We start from the raw sequence: 24,398 nt of genomic DNA on the forward strand, positions 1-24,398 counted from the left end.
GAAATCCTTGTTCCCAGTTCAATTGCATTTTCAAGCTAGCTCTATTCACGGAAAATTTGCTTTTTTTCAATTATGTTTTACACTCTACGTTATCTACACATGAATCTTCAAAGGTGCGCGAACTAATTACACAAACGTTCATATACCAGTAGTACTGCAATAGCATCTAATTCTAATTACATGATTAAGTAGCCATTGATTACAAATTAATACCTATATAAATTGAAAAGTCTTTCAAAATTATCATTTGAATAAGTGATTTTTTTTATTATTATTAGTATTATTAATATTATCGAAAAAATAATTCCCTCATACTTTATCGATTAGCATACTCCATCGATTGACCTTATCACACATATCTCACACACCAACTTCGATTCAATATGTTTTTTATCGCGTGGCAGATACATGTTCTGTAACACCCCCGTGAACTCTTCAGGAGAAGCCATCATTGCGCCAGCATCAGTATCGAAGGCCTTTGTCTTGTCGTGAATTTCATCTCATGAGTTTGAACTTCAACGTTACCTTCGCCACGCGCCTCCTATAAATTTTCGAAGTAAAGGAAGCCTTTTTGTGCCCTCGCCCCTCCAGCTGCATCCTAATAATAATGAGCCATTTTGCATGGCTGACCTATGCATCGCTGTATGTACATCACACCAAAGTCGATCCCACAACGCTGGGGACAAACTGATCAACAAGCTGGTAAGATGCTGTCTGCTCGAAGCGAACCGCAGCACCACGCCACACCACATCATCGTGGCGCTTCGATCGTATGCTTATAGGGTATCTAGACCAATTCTATTTTTTCCTTATATGCCTGTGTATGTCGTAATCACCATACCGTCTACGGTTTTTCTGTTTTGATACTGTTGATTACACCACTCTCATCATCTTCGCCAATACAGCATCGTAAAGTACACAGTAATGCAGCAGACATTTTAACCTAATCCGAATTTCGTATTCGTCGAATTCACACGATAACTTGTTTTTATCTCATTTTTCTATCCTCGATCACGTTCTAGGGCATATTTATCCTAGTGCCTTTACATTTGACGTCTTATATCTGCTATTGTCATCAGACGGCGTCTCTTCTAGTAATATAATGTGTTATATGTCTTCACAACCGTTTGTAGAAATCCGCATCTTATTCATTCACTTTTGATGGATGATTGATCAATTTACTTACTATTTGTTTGTTTGTTTGTTGTTAACAGTTAATATTATATGGATATGGATAATTTAGACTAGATGAAAACCCGATCAAGTCTGCGTTAGGTACTACGTTCCTGATGACGTGAGTTTCGGTTAGAGGTGTTATCGTCGTCGATCAATGCTAGTTTTTTTGATTTCGGATTATGTCTCGTTCTACCATCAGGCGTCGTTGTGGTAGGTAGTAGTGATCGAAATGGCTTAAGCAACTAAGTACCTATACATGATGTACGCCCATATGAAATCGGACCATTTGCATCAGGGTGTTCCATTGCCCCAAGACCCTGCATGTCAGTATCGTCGGCATCATCATTGTTTTATATGAATTGTTGGCGCTCTCGTAGTTGCTTTGGCGTCAGCTCTGAATCGTACGTTTACTCAAAGCTAGAGTAAATATACCTGTCGATTAAATAAGATACGATATATTCGCACGACAGTCACACAAACAAGATGGTCATCATCAGAGCTAAAAAAAGGCTTTCAATAAAGGTAGCCGGATCAATAGTGTACGATATAATTTGTCTAGCAAAATTTCATAATTTCACGATTGATTCACAAGACTAGGTTTAGACAAAGTCAAGATTTCTGCCCCTGTACTGCTCCTCCAAATGGATCGTCATATACAATAACTATCTTGTTTGCTATTCGTTTCCTACTTCTAGGCTTTTATGGTTTTCTTTCTATATTTGCTTTTCTTTTTCATATCATTTATTGGTCGGCTAAATTGCAAGTGCCACCAAAGGTTCCCACCCGTGTGCTTCGCTAGTAGATCTAATAAGTTCTTTCTTTTATTCACACACTTTTCAAGGAAGAAACAGAAAAATCTACTACGAACTTTTCTCCACCAGCTTCAATCTGAGTTGCATATACTGCACCTTTCAAAGTGCATGATGATCTTCTCTATACCCTAGAAGCTTTTTTTTCGTCAGTCTAGATAGCTCACTTTTTACAGGCGCCGTATCACTTTCAATGCGCGCCGCGTAGCTTTTTCGGAATCAGAGAAGAGCGCACCCTCGGAGTCGCATGAATTTCAAAGATACTCTATGGGAAAGACAAGCGAAGGAAGGTGGCCTTGTCCGTTGGCGATATAATTCTTTTATTAATTCTATTTTGTGTTCTCTCATTGATTTATCTGAACCTCAAGTCTCCTTCTCAGTCACGGACAGAGTCGAATCTCCCTGTCAGTATAGATCCGGAAACTCCACCTAACGTCAGCTTTACTTTGAGGCTACGATAGAGAATAGCATGTCGAGAAAGATCGGACTTACCTGTGCTAATTATTGCAAGCATGTATACTTATAGTGAAGAGAATTAGCGAATATTGAATAAGAATGGAGATACGCAGGGCTTTAGCACCACTCTATTATCTAGTAAACGTCTTCGGACGACGTTTAGCATACGCGAAAAGGGCAAGAACCTTACAGCAACTACGCACGATATTTATCTAGAACGGCTATTGTTAAGCGTTGCCAATTCTGTTAAAGAGTTCGCGCACAAGATCCCGTTTAACCAAAAAAAAAAGAGTCAGAATAAGACATGGATTAGCAGCAGAAATAGAGGTCAGATTAGATCTGTTCCCTTGAAACACCAGCCTGTGTAAACTGACTGGCAATGCGGATTATAACATATGATGCTATAACCGCTTACCACGCGTGGTAGCATTTTCACGTAATGATATAAACTATATACGTATATAATAGATACGTGTTCCAGTTTATCGCCATTCATCTATTACATTTTGTTGCCGAAAGTTGCAAAGAATTCGATACCTCCTCCCTCTTCGCTAAGCCTTTTCTTAAGTTACGTTCTGGCCTTCGTCTTTCAGTTTACTAACTCCAAATTGGCCTGCTTGTTTTATTCTATTAGTATTATAATTATATGATCCAGACAGAGCTCGTGATCGTTGTGTTGGAATGGTTTTGATAAGAGTTGATTTCCAGTCGACGTACACTGCGCCATGTTCGATCACGTATGTCTAATGGAGTAACCGTCTGATCAGCTAGCATTTCTATATTTTTACGTTATATGGGAACCAGTGTGATTAAACCGTCTGAAACGTGGCTTTGCGACACGATACTCGGATGAAAAGGTCGTCAGCCTGACTGGCTGAAGGTGTCCCTCGTCCATCGGGATTGTTTTACCATTACCATCACAAGGAATTAACAAAACTAATACTTTATTATAATTTGGTGCAGCAGCGACGAAGTGAGAAGGCAAGAATACATGGTCAATGTCCGCTACTGCCTTGACAAAGTTGAACAAGATATTGATGATGTTTAGTCATTTTGTTCCAGGGGTGGGCGGGGGGGGGGGGTAAAAACGTTGATGAAAGGGTAGTTTGCATCTGCGGCCAACTACCCCGTCGACACATACGTGGTTCATTGAGAGACGCAGACATATCGAAAGTTGGCGGCTGAAAACAAGCTTGCCACTTTAACAACTATACGGCACACCTTACAAATGCAGAAAGATGTAGTTGTTTCGCGTTTGTCAACGTTTGCCCACTCGTCCACAAGTCTCTGGCCACAGGAGATCACAAGAGTGCTCATTAGCGGTAATAACAACGATGAAACAATAGTAATAATTGCCATCACTACCATATAATGATAATAATATGATACGACCTTAGCTCTAATCGCCCTCTCTCACTTCAATGTCACTTCATGTAGTACACAGTATACATCATCATGGTCATGCGCAAATCGTCATGGCCATCGAAGTCACTGGCAATATTATTGTTCGATTGTTTGGCGTTTTCTATAATCGATAATATTGTTACACGAGTAGTAAAGTTATTTTCAGCACAATGAGTAAATTGTTACCAGTAGTTTAACCGCTGTACATTGGTGATAGTTGTCAAAGCGGCAACAATATCGTTTGCTAGTATCCAGCTACGAAGTTAGTCTACCGGCATCATCTCCCTCCTTATATATATATATTTATATTCACTCTGTCGCTACTCGGTGGAGTAGCGTGGTGAATTTTTAGAGACGGAGCTTAGGTTAGGTGGGCCAGACACGTGAACACATTCAGATCAGGAGCGTCTTTATCAAGATTATAAAATTAGATCGTTATTATATTTTGGCTAGTGGAAGATGGCGGTCAGAGGTAGTCGTACCTTCTTTCTTTTCTATGTGCTAGAACAGAACCTTGCACCGTTTCGAAAAACACAAACGAATAAGTTTTATACGAGTGCAAAACAATAGGGACTGTTTAGTACGATTTGCAATAATTCCTAGTCACCGAATGAAGTCTTTTGCGCTCACTATCGTTAATAACTGTTGGTGCTATCGATTAATATTGTATGTAGATGTGTAGTTGTGTTGCAGTCGCTGGTTCGTTCTGCCGGGTCGCGATAACTAGTTTGTACAAGGAGATTTGTGTCTTTCCTAACCAGCTGAATCCATAAAAAAGCAGTGCGCTCTCCCGTTCATCCTTGAACTAAAAAAATTAGCGTGGCGCTTCAGGAAAAATCGAAGCAGTAAGTTGTATAAGCCAGATTTGTACAAGTCAACCAAACAATAGCTCATGTGGCCGCTAGCTGACCACAGTATCGTACTTGCTATATGGATTATCTTCAGCTCATATCTGGTTTCACTTCTTGTAAGCGTCGAAAGACAAACACAGAAATTACCTGCGTTCAGCATCTACTTTGATGACCGATTTGATGAAATCCCTTTTACATATATTCTAGCTAGAATGTCGTGATAGCTAGTGCTCTTTGCCGTAGCGTATGGTGATGTCAGAAATTAACGTTTGTCGCTTTCTTTTGTTAAAAAGCCTTCCAATAGGAATTGGTGCGTATTGCTGGCTAGAAAACAATAGTTTGCGTATGTCACCTTTTCACTGTCAGCTTTTTTACTATAGATATGATTATGTACAGATATGAATGGATTACTCTTAAAGATCATCACTATAATTCATTTATAACTATCATTAGTATTATACTAATTATTTGTCCTGTGTTGGCCATCTCGAAAGCTGGACACACCTTAACCATCTCGCTCGAGATGATCTTTGAAAAGTTTCGCCAAGGCCAATTTGATACTGCAGTTGTTTGGCGTGCAACTTATCTAATGTTTTAGAGGAAAGGCCAGTTGATCAATAAGATAACCAATGACCAAGATCGCTATTATTGCTATACCACACTTGCTGTCACGTGCCTTCATCACGCTAATCAGTGGAAGCTGATTATCGTTTGTAACGTTATAGAAGGTGGTCCGAATCGGATATATTATGTTGTCATGTATTAGGCATGCTTTCGGCTTTTATCTATCGGCTTGCTTGAGCTTGTCGGTCCGTACTATGCTGCGGGCGGTTAATTTTGTAGGTCTAAGTGCGATGTCCTTTAAATCCCAAGGCTACTTAGGGCTTGATCTTTGCCGCTGATCTATTCTTGCATATCATTGTTGATTCGAGTTTCTGTAACTATCGGTGTTGAACTGTGTTTACATGTAATCCAACATCTGTTTGCTTCGGTTTGGCCCTCTCTAGTATGGAGCGGGCCACCATGTGCGGCAACGTTTTTGAAGTTCGATAGCTTAGAAATGTTGTCGCGAACGAGGCCAGAAGAAGTAAGCTAGCTGGGTGGAAAGCTTGTTTCTATAGAGCTTGAACAAGCTGAATCATCGAAGGGACGTCGTAAGGATTCAACTACTGCCCCGTTTCTAGAACACCTTCATTTCGTCGAGGTCAGCCGGACATATGGCGCCTATTCCGTGCCGAAAGCGCGCCATTTGGCATAGGCAATGCAAGTGCACGTAAGCGCCCACAATGACAGCGATATGGAAGAACTGATGCGAGTGGCACATGATGTCGAACTTGCCAGGCACGAAGCGTTCAGGGATTCGAAGAGCGTAGAGTGCCACACCAAGCATTGCAACAGCCGACATCACAAACAGCCAACCAAACGCAAGGTCGACAAAAGCTGTCCGCAGACCGTGCACAAGCACGAAGTGAATGCCCGGGAGTATCGAGCAACTCACCCCCAGCCCAGTGAAGACGGCGGCCCGTAATAATCGATAATGTGACCGTCCAAACTTCTCCCACATTGTCAGGTTGACGGTGAGCGTGCATAGTGTATAGGCGAGCACCATGTAAAATATCTTGATCCTTGGGGAGCACCAAAATAGAAAGTGGATCCACGGAGTGAAGCAACCAGCCACGATGCTAATAATCCCACAGTAGTCCAATCGGCTGAAAACCCGACTCACGTTCATCGAGTGACAATGCATTGTATGGTATAGGGTCGATGTGAAGAAACAGATGAATACACACGTGAAGAACACCGCGAACGCGAGTTGCTCGTTAAACGCCATTGGATGGGCACTAAGGAAGCCAAAGCCCGTACAGGCAAACATGAACGCGCCGATCAGATGTGACCAGATGTTTCCGGTCTCCGTATGCACGCGAAACATGGACGCCAGACAGGCCTTGAATGACCTCAGGGGTGGTCGGTGTCCGTTGAGCAGGAAGTCGTTATCTTGAAGCCATTTGGGCAGCATCGAAAAGTGACATACACTCCATCTGCCTTGGCTATCAACGTAACATACTTCTGTACCCTCCTCAACGTTCTCTTTAGACTCTTTGGGATCATCATACGAATCGATTCCACCGGCCTTTATCTCAAGGAACTTGCTGTCGTCCTGCAGCTGCAACTCTGTGGCCAGCTTTTGTCTGCAGCGAACGGCTAATCCGTCGTCGATTGCGTTCTTCAGTAGGTCCGGAACCAGCGGACCGCTGCAGCCGTTCCCTGCGGACAGCTTTGAATCCAAAATCCAGTTGGTACATGATAGTCTCGCCATTGCACCTATATCCTCGTATAGTCGTGGCTAACTCGTGTCGACGGCGTCTTCGTCTTTGCAGTAATATATAATAACGTAGCACAATTCACTTCTTAACTATAGTGACTCGTATAGCCGTACACCTATATCGTCGTATCAAGTCAAGGTAAACGACCATGCAGCGAAGCAACTCAAAACACCCAGAGAGTACCGAAGATACCACAGAAGCAGAGTCAACAGAAACTATAGCAATGATACCACAATTAATGTGTGCGAGTATAGGATCCTCTAGATAATCGCCGGAATCACCTCCATCAGCACTGGAAGTTGCCCCTAATACCTCCAACTGAGTACACACGCACACGCACACACACACCCACACCGTACGAGACAGCGTCGCCTGTCAGCAGCCAGCTGACCGTGTTTCTGTCCTCTCCGTTAGGACATTCACCTTCATCAACTTAGCCGTCACGTTAGACGTCACCAAACCGTTGCTCGGTGCCGTCACACTAGACCATACAGAAGAGGCAGTCAGCTCAATTTGAAAACGACAGAAAGAAAGGGTAGAATCTATCAGTTGTCGTGGACCACTTTAATAACTGCTCACGACACGAGCTGTTATTGCACGCCGTTAGCTCTTGCGGCAGTTGCAGTAGCTAACGGTGAACGGATCCTGCCGTTAGCATTAGCACAGCTTCTGGGGGCAAGGGTGGATGGCCATGATGGTGCTCGCTTCTCTTGGGGCTAGCCAGCCACCATGAAAGCATTGAATATCCAGCGGGCGGGAACGTCGTGCTGCGACGCATGGAAAACAACCGCCGCTAACGCTGCTGCCGACGCAAATAAGCGACCGCTTTTGCCCGCGTCTGTCTGTTCACTTGCCTATTTGTTGATGGTGCTGATGCTGGCGATTATGGTGATGGTGGCGATAATGATGATGGTTATGGTTGTGGTCCTCGCTCAAGATGAAAAATGGGTCGGGGGAGGGGAAGGGGAGGATAGTGAAACATTAAACGGGGGTCCACTATGACGTAACGGACGCGTTAGTCATTAAACGTCTGAATGTTTGACGCCCTGCTGGCCCTGATACTTCTGTTGCACAGTTGTCGCGGTAGCAATAGCGGTATAGCAAGCTTAACGGCACTCGCAACGCAACGCAGAAAGTGACATCTAAAGCGGGCTGCGACGTTGATAAGGAAAATACCGTGATAGTACGATTCTTGCTGTGAAGGTAAATAGATCAAACAATCTAATGGCGGGACTCAGGTTCTGTTTAAACAAGGGAGGAAAAATAAAGTTACCATGACACATCAAGTTTATATATTAATATTAAGTCGATATTATGGCACGTCACTTGGAAGACAAACACTAACAAATAATTTATTGATGTCAGACTTACGCTCTCTCTACGAGAGATAGCAGCGCCATTTCTAATTTGGCTAAACAATCCTAGACGAAGTGTTGGTCTTCATTCCAGCACCGCACGCACAGGTTTACTTTGTTCGTGGAGTTTATACTAGATTCACAGATATACACGGGTTCAAAGATTTCATCTGTGGCTCCGTCTATTCCGTACTTTATTTATTTATTCCGTGACAGCCAAGGCCACATGCCAATGGCCTGGGCACCGGTGCTTCCGCAAATAAGATCCCTTTCATGTATCGCTTTGTGTATGCTAACTATGTTCCAAAGGAATCGGTAACTTCGAATCTGGTGTCGTAACACTGAACGGTTTCAATACATCTGCCTTTCGTCCTGTCTGGTCAGTGGCTACTGCTTGTTCGTTCCCTGGACCTGGTTTACTACCCTATGGGCTCTCTGGCTGTGCTCCTTCGTGCGGCAAATACAGCAACAGCAGCGACAATCGTCCCTCGCTCGTTCCCCACGTCTCCCCCAAGATCCCACTGAGAGATACCACGCGCATGTCCGAGAGTGCAGCATTCGCGCGCATCGATCGGGGGCGAGTCTCTTCCACAACGTAGGCGTCTGCTACAACTAAATGCAATGTATAACCAATGTGGCAGGTATTCTACATCAATCATATACTATACAGAGATACTATACCTACCAAGAATGTGTTATTTCCTCATCATATCTCTTTTCTTTTTTAAATGAACTCGACATTGGTATTTTATAATTAGTTTAAGCTGGGTTTTTCAACAAATTTATTGTTTTCCTATTTTGAGTACTAGAAAGTAAAAGCAATATACATTCTCCGCTAAAGCTCCCACGGAACTATTTGCCGTTGTACCTTTTCTTTCCGATCAAAAAAGCTAATAGCGTCTACTGGTCTAGTAGACAAATCACCTTTTCTATGGAATTCTTAATGTAATCAGGATTGGGTACTCACAGATAAATATGCCTATATTCTTAATATCAATGATTATCGCTGATTCTACTCTGCTGACGCGCGTATTTTGTGCAACCTGTGTGTCGGCAAAAAGAGCTCAGAGTCATACTTACCTTATAAAAACGCACACAAGCTATTTATCTATATTCTGAATCAGCGAGCTTCGGCGACTTCCAACAAGTTTGCTCCACAAAAGCTGCTACATCCCTTTTAACGAAGGACGGCTATGAAAGAGATAAGTTTTTCGCACTATAGAACTGCCAGAGCGACGTGTCGTCATACCCTTAACTACAAGCGAATTGTCCCTAAACCAGAACTGATATATATATATATATCAAGATACAGCTCTAAAACGTGCAGTTTCCAGTACTCATCGTGGTCCGTTGTCAAATTCTGTTTTTATATTATTCGCATGCCTACCTCTGTGGCGCACATATTCGTTGCTATGGGCCCCGTTATTGAACGGTCATGAGCTTCAATGTGAAGTCCGTTGTTTGAAAGTCCGGTAGCCTGCTTGGACGTTGCAACACGAGACGCTGTTAAGTGAACCCCTTCGTTTCGACTCCATAAAATAGCAAAATACGACTGTCATTACATTATTATAGAAGAGCAAGTACATGTCCCGTGTCTCGTAGATGATTCGAAAACAGTTTTTTTAACTTCTACTCTTATGACGCTATCCACGCCCGTTCCGGTCCCTTTGAATCAACTATTTTTTCAATTTTTCAAAAATTACATCTTAAAATAACCAGCAAGTTCAGTGGGTGATTATAGGAGACGAAAAAACAAGTAGCAACGCTGAGTATCATACAATGAGTATCTACTTTTATTTATATCTATCCAGTAAGTTCGTTGAATTTACCATTACCGATTACGACTCCACGGGAACAGGAAACATTTGCCAATTTAACCTAGAGAACTAATTTCATTGCTGACCGAGATCAAACGAGCTTTTCTGATGATAGTAAACGAACGATAAACAAAAATAACAGCTTAACTTGATATACACCTATTGACTTTTCATGAATCCATAGATATGAAAAGGTCGGACAAGGCTAGACATGCCCTGTTTGACTACCTAGATAATTAAATTTAGGCTTGTGTTGTTCTTGAGCAAATTTAATAATTTAAAAGTAGATCTTATGTCTTATCTTAAACGCGTGCAGTATTTTACTCCTCAGATACTGGAAGTTAATCTCTTGTTAGCGGTATTATTTTTAAAAGTTCCTGCATAGACCTTATAAAGAATCATATGTTCTTCGTTATGTGCGTTTAATGTCTACGTTTGCTACGTCGACAATATGGTGGGGACGAGGCTCGTCACGCTCTATTCCTATTCGAGCATCGCCCACCGCTACTTTTCCAACAAACATCATTAAACACTGAACGACCAGTACGTGGGGCAAAGCGGGGTCGTCTCCGTCCTGTTCTCGCACGCAAAGCTCCAACTCTCCTCACTGTAGCCTTGATGACGTATTTACCCCCAACTGCTTTTCACTTTTGCTTCTGAGTCTCCTCTAGCCACTTATGGCCAGTGCTCGTGATTTAGATTACTATTTTATACGGCGCCAAAATTTGAACCGTGCTTCGTTGAGATTTTCGCCTACACTGCCTGAAGCGAAGAAAAAGAAATAACGCGCGTAATAGCAAAGGCAAGGATTTCAGAGTTCTCTGAAAGATGCTGTCATAGTTGATTGTGCAAAGAGCCTATTAAAGCAACGATAGCAGAAATGCGGACGCGCATATATATACACACGTCAATAGGGGGCTGAGGCAGCTAGAAAGACGTTTACCTCGAAGCCGGCTCTGTTAAAGAGCAAGATGTGTTATGGGGATGCGGTGACCTTGACAATGATCGTCACAAAAAAGAATCACCGAACAGAAATAAAAAAAATTTGCTTATACAGATAATCACTTTAGCTAAAGAAGACGCCAAATACTCTCGAGATATCCCCTTGATGATAAATATAATAATAATAAAAACAAATAATAATGATGAAAACAAAATTTATCTTTATGAGTTATATTGCCAGCTGCCAAAGTACCACTTTATATACAGGTTGTCCCTTATTTCTGTTGACCCCCTATGATGATTCGTTCACGAGAAAAACTATTTAAACATTCAAATCTAAACAGTCATCTAATATAGAGAAACATTCAATCGTTACTATAGACAACATTAAATTGTCGAAAACATATAATGTTCTGATTTTGACGTATTTTTACGAGTAAGAACTATGCAAAGGCTCATTGTCCGTGGCCTATAGATACTACGGGGCGCACAGACAGTATTTCAATTTAGCTTAGATTATTTCTACTCTATTGACTAGAAACCAATAGATAATAATGAACAGCTAATCCGCGTTGCTGGTGAAGAAAACTACTTAACGTACGAAAAAAGTTAAACTATGTTAAAGTTAAAATATAACAATAACCTTAACTTCGTTTTATATGAGATGACGGCAAATATGAGTTTGAATTGAATATTCGTAGTCGCATTTAATAATTTCTAATCTGAACAAAATAATGGTGAATGGCTTTGAGATCAGGCACAAAACTATTATATACACTCTTGATAAAAAAAAAATATGTGAGTGTTGATTTCAACAGGCACACCTAGGTTATATTCGGTAATTCCGTTTGTAAGACCGAACTTGACAGAATCTAAAAGGGCGATTGCTGTAGATATTCTGTACAAGCATTTTCCGAAAAGAGGCACCCGGGAACGTTCTAACTGGTGGTGATAAGGATGAACTTGAAACAGATATTGCTTCAGAAGGAGAAGTCCTTGTCATGGTTCAGCACTGACAGATCAGTCTACGAATCTTGAGAAATATATGTTAATTACCATAGTTAGTACCACAAGCACTACTACAATCATGCAGTATTGCTCTAAACGGTTGACCACATTCAATACGAAAGGGACTCTATTTACTATAAAATGTATACATTTCCGTGGCTTTAATGAATCTCAAATACTTCAAAGATTTCTGTATTACTTCGGCTAGAGGCTAGATATAAACTAATTTGTGTGTTATTTCGTAATTAAATAAACGGAATATATTGACCACCATGTTCTAGTAGAGGTTCAGTCTGTTTGCTCATAGTAGAAGTCTAGTAACATAAGCCAACAATTGCGTAATTAATATCGATTATCTAAACTCTTTTCCTCAAGAAAACAAAGGTAGTGTGAAGTCTGCACGAGGTACAGTGCCGCTAACGGTTAAAAAAGAAAAAACAAAAGAGAACGCTTCTTGTTCGCCTGGACTACTGAACTGATGCGTTGTTTCAAACATATCAAGATAAATAAGTAAAGCAGTTAAGTTTAAAGAATAAACATGCCAGTAGCGTATTTCATCATTGGTTCATTACGGTGATTGAGGGAAGTTACTATCATTTTTTTTTTTTTTTTTTTTTTTTTTTTCAATAATCGACAGTCGATAGTCGAGGCATTGAATAAGCGGAACACATGCATATCTAGCTATGAACGAACCCATGTAGCATTATATTAATAGCGAAAGTATCAGATTGTTATTGATATTGTAGGCCATTTTTTTTGTCCACTTGTAGATTTGTCATATTAGCTTAGATGGGCTAATATCCGCACAATATCTAAATAAATACCTATCTTCCAGTAGCCTCACAGGTTTATATATTGCGGCATAGGTCGAATCTTTCGTGGTTCGAGGTAACTAGTCAGCAATATCTACAATATTACCTTTGGTATGTAGCCTATTATATTGAAAGCATTGAGCTTGAAAGCGAAGTGGATGGTCCCGAATCGCTTAATTAAACATTAGGTAAAACAATCTCATGTAGCTATAGAGGCGTGATTGATATGAGGAATACTTGTGCACAACCAGTTCCGAGCATTTAATGGGTTCGGATATGATCCGAGAGACCACATGTGCACATTAGCCGTCGCAAACCTGAGCGTAGGCGTCAAATATTTTTTTATAAATATTTTCGCACAAAAGAAGAAGGCTCAATAGCGTGGACCTCGTATTGATAGGCTAGCCTCTCAAAGCAAGGGAAGGAAAAACGCAAAGGCCAGACAATAACCTAGAGCTTACGGGAAAGGGCATGAACTTGTGCGCCGGAAAAGAAGCTTACGACTCGAGGCATCATGTCGATAGAAACCTACCAAGGAAGGCATGCGTGTCTCCTAGAAGATTAGATATGCTATTTATACCAAGCCGGAGAGATAGATATGGAGGATGCGTGGCTACAACGCTGAAACTCTTGTAGCAGTGACCTGAAAGCCTCCAAAGCCAGAAACTATGAGGCGCTCCTTATCGAGGGTCGACTGGGGAGACATTTTTAATTACGCTGCACAACGCCTGATTGACCTAAGTCGCTATAGTTTATATGAACGATGTTTTGGACACGTGTCCAAAAAGGCAGATTTCTAAGGAATTATATTGGAACCTATAGATCTCCAAGATGACTGATGGCGGCTTAACCATCGTGGATACTATCGCGCCAGGTCATAAGGTCTGACCCGATGGCCGAAGTAGGTCATAGCTTTCGTAAGTTCGAAATGGTTATAAGCGGCTTAAATATTTATTTTTGCTTTCAATACAAGAATCGCAAAATGTTGCGGGTAATGACTGTATTACGTGAACCTGGGAAAGGCTTTTTTTTTAATAACCTCTAAGCCATGATCAACAGCCTTTCTGACAACCTGCATTGTAATTACGGCGCAAGAACGAAACAACAATACTGCTGAGTGAGCAGTACGCCGAAAACCGTAATAGCGATAATAATGTAGTTAATGATAGAATATACCAATACTAATTTCTAGATATTTCTTGGAGCTTCGTTATGTGATTCCGTTCTATTAGCGGTCTTCTTGCACAGCAGAGCTAACTGCACGACGTATCGGTGACTAAGAGGGAACAATTTTCCCGCGATAAGTTCATTTATTAGGCATGGCAATAGGGGAGATGTCAATCAAAAATTCTCAGCATCGTTCGTGTAGTTTTCCCAAACGAGTCTTCCCACATAATTCGCAAAACTGAGAGAATGTCAAATGTTCACTTATATTGATACTCGTGTTTACGTTTCGGATCATGTAGCCATACGCCTAATAGCAGTATCATGACATTCGTTAAATACCAAAGTACCGCGAACAGCTTGAGGCTTTCTTGTATGTGCGATGAAGGTCAACTGTGTTTGCTTTTATTTGCATTCAAAGCTGTCAAGTTTAGGTGTCGAACTTCATTGCGGTAAGAGCCGAGCTTGAAGGGCCTTGAGACTATAACAGGATAGTTCCGTTTGATGGCTCAATATATACATTTTTCTGTAGGCGTAGACCAGACATAAGTGGCGACTATGACAGCGCACAATTGAAAATTTGAAGGAAAACAAATTCGTATAAGACTCTGAGGGACTCTGAGGGTTATATTGAAATTATAGATACAAAAAAAAAAAATATACTATGGGCTGTACTGGTGTTTCGTCTCTCGATTGTTGTTTGTGTTGTTGATGTCCGGCAGTTGAAAGCGCAGATTTTGTCGTGACGGCAAAGTTTAGCGTGCACAAATAATGCAGGCAAAAATGATATACCTTCAATTTCCCTAAAATCGCCATTTAATATTATATATACCATTTAATATTCCATACTACTCCCATTGACTCTTGTTTGAAGGCGAAGACTACTACTTCGGCTCCGACAGATTGGCGATACAGCAAGCTTCAGCAGCTATATTAGTTATGCCAATCGGAAAGAATATCGCGCGCGGCCATGTGTATATCCGAAAAGTCATTCTTTTTAAATGGCTGTCTATATAACCCCGCCCTATGCTATAACAGATTGAATGCGGAACGAAAACCGGTTAACGTTTACTGAAAGCCAAATTCACTGGCGACCAAGGCATCACTTCCTTGGGTAAGCCGGAAGATTTTTATACCTGCATTAACCATTAAAATTATTATTTCGCAGCAAATAGCGACATATCACACAAAGCCGCCATGTTTAACTTGTTACAAGAGAAGATCGTTGTGTTGTATAGAAGGGGTAGATGACGAACTTCGAGTCCCTGAAAATAGACGCTACAGGAGCTCTAATAGACGTATTCTCGCTATAGTATGAACAGCATCGGTAAAGAAGTGAAGACATTTACAATCTGCAGGATGGTTTAGTCATACAAAATATTCAACAAGGGCAAGTTGTAAGGAAAAGCAATTCAAGGCAAATCAAGGGGAATCCATCTAGCAAACCAGTTGCTTGTCATAGACGACTGGTTCGGTTTATTGACAACAACCAGCCAAATACAGAATATTTCCTTACTAGATTGTTACATAGTATAGATTACATAGGCTCTTTTATTATCATAGTATAATTACTCATTTGTTTTGTGCAGCAGACACGTACGATCTGCGTCTCTGGGCGTCTGTTGCGTAGTAGTCATAATCAGGTGCTTTACTTTGTGTCGTAGTCTGTAGCCTTTCTACAAGACCCAAGCCAGCATTACGTTTCAAACTGAACTAGAGCACCTACAACTTACAGAAGAAAAAGCGATAACAAAAGCTAGACTATTGATACTATATGAGTCCATTATTGCTTGTGGACAAACCACTATATATCGGGCGGACATTGCAGTATTCATGTGCCGCAAGCTCCCGCGAGGAGGTTTTTTGACCCCGCTCAAACAAGATTTTCGGTCACAACTTTTAATATTAGATCTCGAACATCTGATACAAATGGAAGACTAAAGGAAACAGCGAAAGAATAGTTAACAAAGATGGCGATCAGTTTTCTAAAAACTGCAGGAAACAAAAAGTTGAAATTCATACGCGTAAAAAGAGAAGGCACATAGAGTACGAAATGTGCCCTTAAGCCTTGCAGTTTGCATGTCATGTTCGTCTTTCAATCGTTTTTCCTTTAATAATCCAACGCTTATTTCCAAGTCAATTTTGGCTCTTCCTATTGAAATATTCTAGAAGAATGGCCTGAAAAGACATTGGCTAGCGGCGTTTAGTACATTTGTGTACTAGTGTGCCAGGAAGGCCCTATCGACACTTCAAATCAGTATGAAAAAGGCACTAAACCATTGACATGTTGTTTGTTGTATGAGGAAGTATTTTAGCTTGACTGATTCAAGATGTGTTAACCGAGCGACGAGCATAGTAGCCAGAATAATGGAACGCCTTTGCATGTACATCCTATTGCTTTTACAATGGATGTGCAAGCATATACTTATATTATGTATTCTTACAATTGAGAGGTTGAGGTTGGTTCTGTTGTGGATAAGTTCACATAGATAAGTATTACATCAGTCACTATAATTAACAAGGATACCCAGCTATTCACCACAAGGATGTATTCCTGGAAACGTCGAAGCAATGTTATTATACGCAACTTTGAACCAGAAAAATATCGAAATAGTTGAAGCCATAGAAATTATCGATCCGTTCCACGTACCCATTGGCCCACTGAAGTGTACAACCAACTTATGTTGAAGTTGTAATGTTGTTTAAGAGTGCACCTCAATGTCTAAAAAATGTATACCGCCAAATTTGAAAAATAAATCCTAAAATGATTCTAGAAGCGCAGATTTTCGATAGTTTTTTTTTTATATGAGTCATTCTAAATTGACCAGTTTTATAGCGGGCATCAATTATTGCGTCTTATGCGAGCTCCAGTACCTGGCGGTGAATTTTCCATATCTTCGATAGCTTAAATTTCGTATCTCTCAAGCCTTTGAATGAATTGGGACAAATCGACCATTTCGTCGCTTCCAATTTGAGTGATTTTGGTAGAAACGGTAAGGAGCCATATTGTTGACTGTCGCTGAGTGTTTGCAATAGCCGCGCTTTTGATTTTGTAAAAATATATAAGCCATTAATAATCAACTCAATTTACGTTGAGCAGATCGCTATTGGACTTCGCAGGCTTCCATAAGCAGAAGGTCGTGTACGACTTACATGATAAAGGTATGGAATTAACGCAACGCTCTTAACAGCAGAAGTGGCATAACCAAGCATGTCACGATCTAGTTCTAAAAAATCAGCTGTAACCATATATACGTTGAGCACGACGACTACGATTACTAAATAGAGGGAAATATTTCAAGTTCATAATGACGATAAGAGAAAAATCCGGTCTACGTCCACGGGACGTAAACGGCGTTTTTGTTTAGCGATAGACTCAGACAAGGGTCTGCAGGACTACGGGTAGCTTCCGCCGAATGCTACCTAGACAACAATCAATAACATAAACAAGAGCAATAGACACAGCTCGTAACAAACGTTGCTTTGGAGCCATAACAGACCCAATTGTACCCAAGGCTACAATGTACTTCATTTGTGATACGTAACCTAAATATGACATAGTTGGGCGTATCACGTTTTTTCGCGCAGTACACTCAAATATTGTTCTGGCAAAAGCAATGATTCCAATCATTGTATGGCCCGCTGAGATTGGCGCGTCTATAGCCTACGCAGGAGGTAAGCGCGGCTCTGAAGATGGCTGACCTACAACTGGACTAAGCATTTGCATTGGGAACATACCCACAAGCACATAGAAATGTGTTATTAATGCGTATATTCTGTGCTTGTTCATTAATGGTGCAATTGCATCGATTACAAAAAAGATGTGGCGTCTGACATGGATTAGATGGTTAAAATTTTTCTGGTACCACATGATAATGGGGCGGTTCGTTTTTTTTGGTAGCGAGTCATATTGATAACTGATTTCACTGGTTTTCTTTCATTTCTCTGGAGAATTTTCTCGTTCAGAACAAGTGCGTGCGTATACGAGCGTTGATCAGACTCGGGCCCGCACCCACTGAGCTCGGCAAAGCAGGATCCATTTGTTCTAATGGTGATAGTTCCAGCTCTGAATCGTTTTTGCCAAATTGCAATGAATCACATGCAAGGATGCACGAGAAAATTTAAACTGGACAGTGTTCCTACCTACCTAACAGTGGCATAAAAAAAGATCTCTCTTTTATCAGCCGTTAGATGAAAGCTAAAGGCTAGACTTGGTTAGATAAAGGCCGAAGCCATTTTTCATAATGGCTTTATTTACAGCGATGGGAGGACTTTATTTCCTCTTCCAATATATTCTTGCTAAATGCGCATAATTATTCACACTTTATATAAATGTTTATTGGTAGCTTCCCAAATAAAGTCGTGACAAAACAAATTCGATCCTTTAAAATGAATAGCTTAATTTAAAGTTTTTCCATTGTTTTTTTTCTGCTCACAATACCTTTCGCAAAAGCGTATTATCACATCTCGTTTTTACCAGTGTATTACACTACACTATATATCGATTACGTCTATGATTTCATTATTTTTTATCGGAGCCATTATAGTATAAGTTATTCAATAACGTCCAACGTACGCCTCCTCTTTCATTCGGGCGTTCATCAAATAACTCACAAGGTCCCGTAATTCCATTAGATATTATATACATTAGCTTGCCTAAAAAGCTCCAATTGTTTTCTCTTTTAATTAGCTTCACCTCTGTATTTTGCACTTAAAAGCAGTAAATTGACATCAGAAGTTGCTGTTACCGAGCGCTTCTGCTTTACGAGTGAAGTGATTCTTTCACACGGAAGTGATTGCTTGAGAGTTTTTAGTAGATATCATCATGCGAATAAACTGATCGGCAGCGTAAAGTTGATGGTATTAGAATCCAAAGATCCTAGCCCTAATACACACAAAATATTATTGTTATTATTTAGAATGCCAAAAATAAAACATTTTCACTATATGCTTACATGGACAGAACGTATCGATCCAAAGACAGATGTTTTTCTCGTAATTTGAATGTTAAACGCGGATCAGCTATGATTTATGATGCTATTTTTCTGATGAAATTCTACTGCTATCGAAGGGAGTAAATCGGACGCGTTAATACTTATCAAATACTAAACTGTACGTTATTTTAAGCCGATTAGAGATAATGTTCATTTTCCCTCATACGTCTCATAGGTTATATATGATAGCTAAAGTTTTGATGATGATAACCATAATGATAACAATGGCAGCAATAGGCACCGAAGGAAAAGCGGCAAAAACAATTCGTCGAAAAAACTTCTGCAATTTTTTTTTTGATTGTGAGGAGAGAACCTAGCGTAGCTAGCCAGAACAAGGCGACCGTATGATTAATCTAATCACTGTTGCGTTAAAAATTCCAATATTTTTAGAGTTGCGTGCAAATAATTAATATGATAAGTTATAATATGACGTTGCCGGTTATAATCGTCCAATAGATTGAATGCTTTGATTTACGAATTAACTGGTCGTCGGTGTGACATAGAGCCTGAGATAACTTGTCGCGAATAGATCTTATCGTAATTATCTATCATACGTCCTTGTCTATTTTGCTTACTCACCTTTCACTGATCAATTTTTCGAGTTAGAACTCGTGGTATAGAGCAGCTCTGAATCAGTATTTATGTACATTGTATCCATTGTGATTTCCTGAATGTATCTTCCTACCCGATCAAATTAGCACAACACACCTTAAAGACTTTGTATCTGTAAATTTTGCAGCATTTCCTGGAGTAACTGTAATTAGTAAAAAGCATTTTCGTAATAATAATTATTGAACATTGAAAAAAAGTGCATATATGGTAATCTACAGAAGCATCTATTGCAGTCTGTAAGAACGCCGCACAAAAAACGCGCCGGGAACCGAGAGTTAACCAATTGTAAAAACTGTTCGCGAATCATATAGAAGCACTTAACACCCAGCGAAACAGACTTCTAGATTTATTCAGAAGGGATCCGTTAAAGACACGGACCGACTGAAGGATTCCCCTTCATCCGAGAACGTATTATTCGTCGAAACCTCTGCTGATCCTTGGCAAGAAATGGAAAGGCAAGAAAAGGAACGATTGTTCCATTCCACATGACCCTTAATGTGTCTGAAATGCTTCATGGACCTATGCAATCAAGTGGATAACAAAACTCTAGTATAGCGTTCGTGGTGAAGTATTAATAAAATTAGGGGCATATGATACAAGGGTTGAAATTTTTTACTTACGTTAACCCTATTCCAAGCAAGAAATTCGAAACATCTCAATATCTTATGTATATAGAGCTTTGTATGTATATGTTGTGTTGTCTCCCTAAACCTACGATCTAAATCTGAAAATGATCGTTTCGATCGAGGAGTCCAATTCGAGAATGAGCCTTTGATACATTTCGATCTTGGTGATTGTTTGATTACTACTTTAAGCGGGATTTTTTTTTGCAAAATTTAGGCGGGAGCTTTGTTAGGCAACCGTTTCCAAGCTTAAGAACTTAAATTAATCGCATTTTTGAGAAGAGTTTTTTTTATCTTCGATAAAACGATAATTTGCAAAATATATCAATATATAAAGGTTACGATGGAAAAAATACTGATAATGCAAAAGCGAGCTGTTAATAGACGTCGCTGTTGATAGAATCCGCTGGCCTATTAATTCTGTTCCTGCGACCTTACCGAAGATTAAGGATCAAAATTCTGAAAAAAACAAACGATTACACAAATTACAATTAATCAAAATTAGTCTTGGGATATCATTAAAGTCGGTTTATCTACTGATTGATGTGAAGAATTGAAGTAGTACTTCGCAAAGAAAAGGTATTTTGACATTTTAGTAAATCTTTGATTAAAAATTTTTGTCACAACGTTCTAATTGACGTCTAACAGAAATAACAAATGTAGATCGGAACGCATCTTCAACCCACCCTCACATGGGCGAAGCGAACTTCTAAATAGGACTTTAATGAATTTCCCGCCATATATCCATTTTATGTATAGGGACATATACTTCTTTGTTCAACTCGTCAGAATCTATCGATTAGCGTCAAGGAACGACCACAGAACGTCACGTTATGCTCTCGCTGTTCGAGGGACATTTTTAACCTGAAAGGTAAGGTTTCGATATAAAGATATGTGTAGCATTTTGATTTAGCTCATCGAGAGCTTTCAATTGGCGCAAGGAACAACTCTGCATAGACCTCCACATAAACATTTGGCTACCATTTTGCCACTGGAAAAAATTCTCTTCAAAGCCCCTTCAAGACACAACCTACATTAGCTCTTACAGCTTTCTCATAGGAGAATAGTGCAAAATAAACACCTAAAAAGGGTAAGCAGCACGAAAAACAAAACATCTACCCAATTAACATTAAGTTCTATAGAATTAAACATAAATTTCTTCTAAGAGAAAGTCAATTGGCTCTATCCGATGCCCAGCTCTAGTTCAGATAACGAGGCGGCGGAAACCAATTTTGTGTTGCCCGCCGTGGACATGACTGATGTCTTTCCATTTTTTTTTTTTTTTTTTTTTGTAATGAGTAGTTAAGCATTTTTTTAAATGAAGATATATATGATATGGAGGTACATTGGTTTCGACTGATACATTTTGTTTAGCGTATCGATTCTCAGAAAATTACCTAGGTATTAACATTTTACCTTTCTGCTTTATGAATCGATGACAAACATTCCATAATTATTCCAACTGATGGATTATTGACTGTACTTCTGAAACTTCACCAAATCTCAAGGCTTTCTCATCTTTTTGGTTTCTTTTTATTAATAAAAATTCTGATTTTTTGGCATTTTCACTAAAAATTAGTCGAGGAGGAGTTGTATGGAAATTAAGTTTACATTTTCCACTTGAACTTTCCAATTAACGTTTATCAGGAATTTGCCAGGGATAGACCGCTTGAAACGCATTCTCTCCCGATTATTACATGGACGATCTAACACGGCCAACAAGGTTTTTGCGATTTTTTCTCGCATTTTTGATATATTTATTGCATCTTTATTGGGCTTATCAAGATTTCTTAACTGACATCGAGAAGAACTCCCTTTACATAAGTATCATGTTGAATTTTCACATATGAAACAACGTTTTTGAGCCGAAGACTCCGACCTAGGTATATGACTATGTTTTGCAGTTCGATTCGGCTTATCCAGAGCTTTCGATTGACATCAAGAAATAGCTCTCCTACACCGACTGCCATGTAGAAAATGTTTATTCCAGCGTCACCAAACAGAAGAAGCTACTACATTTGGCTTTTAACCTTTTTCACGCCCAAATATCAATTTCAGCAAAACGAAGGTGCATTAAATTTGTACTTAGCCTGTCAAGGTCGGCATCAAGGAAAAAAGTTTTTGATTGTCGGGGAACATTTTCAACCTGAAAACTGAGAGAAACTACATCGTGTTTTCTCCAACTGGGCGGGAGCTTTCGATTGCTACCAAGAACGATTCGCTCCACATAAACCTCTATATAAGGATTCGACACGTATAAACGAACACTGCAGAAAAGACCACAAAAAAGGGCATTGATTGCAAAAAACCGACTAATTTGTCCAAATGCAGGTTACGCTCTATCGGACGTAAAGCGTTTAACCGATCCATTCTATCTCATGCGTAGCTCTGTTCTGGATGGTACCGATTCAACTACTCTAAGAAATCGTTTTGGACATATGGACAAACAAAGAGAGTTTTACTAATGTCTGAGATATAAATAGATAAGGATAATCTTTAATTACGCAAACATATTGGATTATCGGAAAATAATTGTAACGAAATGTCGGCTGCTTGTCCCGTACGGGTATGTTTCTCCTTTTCTTGGCCTGTGTTTTTTTGGAGCATTTGAATCGCTTTTTCGTGGCTGAACAGGAGCGACAAACGTCAAAAGGTTTGCCCACACATTATTCTGGCGCATATTCAAGTATGTTTAGTATGTAAAAAGTACATTTTAAACCACGGAACTACTTTCTGTACCCCAGTATTTCCTGCATGCACCAAATACAAACATAACCTCTCTGCCTCTTTATAACGTCTCTGCATAACGTGCCTCTTTATTCGTGACCACATCTGTCTATAGCTAATTCATCACTGGTGCATTACCTGTCCTAGCCAACGCTGTAAACCGCTAGAATGTGTCCAACGAAGTCATTTCGTATATTTGATGGTCCCTGTTGATTGCCTCGTTGTCTCTCTGTCCGTAATGGTGCAGTGGGTAACATGTTTGCATTTAAACCTAGGGATACGTGAGGTGGCCTAGGTTGGAGGCCGGCTTTGTGCATTTTGTGTCATGCTAGGAGTCACCCGTCTAAGGCAACGCTTAACGGTGGTATTGCACAAAAAAGCTCGAAACTTTCTTAGATTTCGTGCGTATCTGCGGGTTTGATAGCGGCTAAATCGACACAGGCAAAGCTAACATACCGCTCTTGAAAACCTAATACTCAAGAAAACGCAGCGAAATGTTATTATTATTATTTACGCTCCACATTAGGAGCGACTTTATTGCCCTTTAAAATGGAATTTGTGTACATCTGGAAAAATATCGCAGGCTTTGTAGTAGCCAATGTTTTGGTTAACAGAATCCCTTGGTTTTCTGAGGTGAAGTGTTTAAGAAAGGTTGACTGATTCACCGCATCTCTCGGATGACTATACCTACACTCGTACTTGTCACCCTGTGAGGTTCTTTTTATTGACTGAAAAAGGTTTTGAACAAAAAAGCGACGAATGATTCTGAAGCCAAGGTTCTAGCACAAGCGTAAGCAAAGAAGGTGGCGGAACGGTACTAATAAAACTGGTGCCACTGCTGATGACTTAGTCGCTTCAATCTTCCCTATAATTGAAACTAATTTTAATTAAAAATATATAAATGAAGATAAAATGCAATATCTGATTATTCTGATTGATACGCCTCTGGTCAGTTTTGTGCGGGTGGCTCTGACACAGCATGACGTAACGACCGAATATCCTGCCTATACAGTTTGAATGTGCGTATCGCTAAAAATGTTTGGTCAAAGTTAAAAACGTAAATAGTTTTAGCCCTACATTTAAAAAAAAAGGCACACATATGCCAGTGTTCATTGATTAAATTATTTCTTTTACTACACGTAAGAAAACAAACTCTAATAAAACAAAACAATCAATAGGTCCTTAATTTTAAACCCAAACACGACAGCTTTGAAAGGCGATATTGTTTAAGCGTCCCTCTTGAAACGTACATGCCTTTAAAATATGACTATGAATGTTACATATTAATATCAGCTCAAGTCCTTCCACATTGCGAATTGATGTT

The 24,398-nt window shown here is 39.9% G+C and overlaps 1 long non-coding RNA gene and 1 pseudogene across 1 annotated transcript; one reads left to right on the forward strand and one right to left on the reverse strand.

Moving 5' to 3' along the window:
• Window positions 1–240: 240 nt before the first annotated feature.
• Window positions 241–7,026, reverse strand: LOC111261655 (adiponectin receptor protein 2 pseudogene; annotated as a pseudogene).
• Window positions 7,027–8,943: 1,917 nt separating this feature from the next.
• Window positions 8,944–20,323, forward strand: LOC147753299 (uncharacterized). Its single transcript, XR_015311625.1, has 2 exons — window positions 8,944–9,016; window positions 19,958–20,323. It is a non-coding gene; the product is annotated as an uncharacterized LOC147753299 (long non-coding RNA).
• Window positions 20,324–24,398: the final 4,075 nt, after the last annotated feature.

Source organism: Varroa jacobsoni, unplaced genomic scaffold (assembly GCF_002532875.2).
Source record: "Varroa jacobsoni isolate VJ856 unplaced genomic scaffold, vjacob_1.0 scaffold_582, whole genome shotgun sequence".
Taxonomy (NCBI): domain Eukaryota; kingdom Metazoa; phylum Arthropoda; class Arachnida; order Mesostigmata; family Varroidae; genus Varroa; species Varroa jacobsoni.